General features: G+C 42.1%; 1 non-coding gene across 1 annotated transcript; it reads right to left on the reverse strand.

Annotated features, from left to right (window-relative positions):
* Positions 1-716: 716 nt before the first annotated feature.
* On the reverse strand, positions 717-820 carry LOC148574746 (small nucleolar RNA R71). The gene has a single exon (XR_015906263.1). It is a non-coding gene; the product is annotated as a small nucleolar RNA R71 (small nucleolar RNA).
* Positions 821-3,282: the final 2,462 nt, after the last annotated feature.

A 3,282-nucleotide genomic window follows, 5' to 3' on the forward strand; every position in this document is an offset into this window, starting at 1 on the left:
TATGCCTTTAAATTCAAGCAACTAACTCACTGACTCACTAACTGTTTGAATTAATTCCTCAACTGCTCTAACCATACTCTTCCATTAACCAAGAGTATTTCACTTGTTTGTTGCCTGTGCTGTGTTCTTGTATGACAGGTAGGAGAGGAGAGACATCAACTCCTCCATATACCGAACCAGAGAGGACCCTTCATAGACTTAGAAGGGAAGCAAGAGGGAAGAGAGTACTGGGAGAAGAAGAATCTGAAGGAGAATCTGAGGACAATTTTGAGGAAGCTCTAGACCTCAACATGGAGAGAGAAGTTCACAACCATGAGAGAGCTGATGGAAACAATGCCATTCCCGAGAGGAGGGTTCTTAGTTCATACATAAACCCAACCTCTGGGAATTGTGGTAGCAGCATTCAGAAACCACCCATTCAGGCCAACAATTTTGAACTCAAACCACAGCTAATATCACTTGTGGAGAATCATTGTTCATTTGGTGGGAGTGCTAATGAAGATCCAAACCAACATCTCACAAAATTCCTGAGAATTTGCGACACTGTGAAGTCTAATGGAGTCCAGGAAGATGCCTATAAACTGCTTTTGTTCCCATTTTCACTTAGGGACAAGGCAGCTAAGTGGCTGGAATCATTCCCAAGGGGGAGCCTAACAACATGGGATGAAGTGGAAAGCAAGTTTCTGGCACGTTTCTACCCCCCACAAAAGGTCAATAGGCTTCGATCTGAGGTTCAGACTTTTAGACAACAAGATGGTGAAACTCTCTACGAGGCATGGGAGAGGTTCAAGGATTTGACAAGGAAATGCCCACCAGACATGTTCCATGACTGGGTGCAATTGCATATTTTCTATGATGGACTTTCTTATGAATCAAGGAAGGCTGTAGACCATTCATCAGGAGGTTCATTGAACAGGAAAAAGACTGTGGAAGAAGCCATTGAAGTAATCGAGACAGTGGCTGAGAATGAGTACTACTATGCTTCAGAGAGACACAACACTAAGGGAGTCATGGAGCTGAACCATGTTGATACAATTTTAGCCCAAAACAAGGTGTTTGCCAAGCAACTAGCAGAGCTTACCAGGCAATTAGAAACAAAGCAAGTGGCTGCAATACACACACAAGATCAAGAGGAAGTAAGCATTGAAGGAGGTGATTGGGAAGAGGCCAACTATGTGGGAAACCAACAAAGGCAATCATATGATCCACATTCCAACACTTACAACCCAGGATGGAAAAATCACCCAAACTTTGGGTGGGGGAACCAACAAACCCAACCACAAAACCACAAACCTTACAACCACAACCAACATAACAATTCCACATACCAAAACTCCAACCAAAGATCATACCAAACCACACAAAACACTTACTCCCAACCATCATATCATGGCCAAAATAATCAACCTACCCAACCTAATCCGAACCAACAATTTCAAGATCAATTAAACCGGATAGAAGGAATGATGGCAACCATGAGTCAAGACATAACCGAATTGAAAAGCTTCAGGGATGATGTGAGAGCTACCTTAAGAAACCATGGTGAAAAACTCAAGAGGATGGAGTCTCAAGTAGGAGAGCTATCTCAACAGGCCCCCAAATCAACTGCAGTGTTCCCTAGTGACACAGAAAAGAATCCTAAAGGGGAACAAAAGAGAGTGAGATGGGAAGAATGCAAGGCCATCACCATATTGAAGGAAGTCTCAGAAGAAGAAGGAATCAGGCCCTCAGAGCAGGAGCCAGAAATCTTGAAGGAAGGTGTGGAAGAAGCTAAGCAGGAAAGTGGAACTGAGCAAGCCAAGGAACTGCAAAAAGGCATGCTGGAAATATACCAACCAAAAGCACCATTTCCTCAGAGGTTAGGAGGAGGTGAAAAAGGGAAAACCTATTCAAGGTTTTTAGAGACATTTAAGTCTCTCCATATCAATATTCCCTTTCTTGAGATTCTCCAGCAGATGCCTACACATATCAAGTATTTAAAGGAATTGCTGAGCAAGAAAAGAGTTTTAAAGGGAGGACAAACTGTAATAATGAACAAAGAATGCAGTGCCCTCATCAAGAAGGATATAATCTCTAAGAAAACAGACCCAGGAAGTTTTCATATCCCCTGCATCATAGGGGAAACAAAAATTGACAGAGGATTCTGTGATCTAGGAGCTAGCATAAATGTGATGCCTCTGACTCTTATGAAGAGGCTACAACTGAATGAGGTGAGATCCACTGATGTAATCATACAACTGGCTGACAAAACTCAGAAGCAAGCTGAGGGGGTAGTTGAGAATGTGCTGGTGAAAGTGGGAAATTATTTCTTCCCCACAGACTTTGTCATTTTGGACATGGAAGAAAACTACCTACACCCCATCATTCTGGGAAGGGCATTTCTAGCCACTGCTAGAGCACTCATAGATGTAGAACAAGGAGAGCTAATTTTGAGAATACATGATGAACAGCTCATTTTCAATGTTTTCAAACCTGCATCTGAGCCTGAACCAGAACATGAAAAGCCTAAGGATGAGAGTAGCCATCTGTGTTTGGAGGAAAGCAATCCGGCAGCTGAAACTCTGAAACAGTCCTTGGAAAGCAAACAAGAATTGCAAGAGTTAAAGCCACAAGAATCAATAGAAACAGATCAGAAGGATCCTCCTGGCATAAGGGTCAATGAAGAAAGCTTCAAGAGAAAGGGAAGAATTGTAAAGAAATTGCCAAGAGGGTGGAGAAACAAGAAAATTCCCACTGAAGGTTTCTCTCCGGGAGATGAAGTGATATCAAGTCATTATCTGCCAATCCCACCTGGCCTCAAAACCATTCCTTCCCAGCTCCCTCAAGTGTTCACAATCAGGAAGGTTCTTTCTATGGAACATTTAGAAGTCATGAAGGAATCAAATGGGGACGTTTTCATAGTAAGAGGAGAAGACATCAAGCACTACAATCCACTCTAACAAAGGACAACCGTCAAGCTAGTGACGTTAAAGAAGCGCTTCATGGGAGGCAACCCATGTTTTAGTATCCTTACTCTTTAGTGCTTTGCTTTACATCTAATAAAGCATGGTTTCTTATGCATGAACTTGAATCCTCAGGACAACTATTGATAAAGTGCACTAAACATTGCATGTAAATTACAATTGGTCTCTAAGTTTGGTGTGCCTGAAGGCACTCCCAAATCTTACTCAATTTGGATTCCATCTTTCATTCAAGGTGCACGACCAAACATTAAGTTTGGTGTTCCTTTTGAACACAGTTTATGAAAAGCAAGAAGTTCCTCTGGATTTAGAAATTCATGAC

The sequence above is a fragment of the Arachis ipaensis genome, chromosome B2 (genome assembly GCF_059453495.1).
Source record: "Arachis ipaensis isolate K30076 ecotype BB chromosome B2, ASM5945349v1, whole genome shotgun sequence".
NCBI lineage: Eukaryota > Viridiplantae > Streptophyta > Magnoliopsida > Fabales > Fabaceae > Arachis > Arachis ipaensis.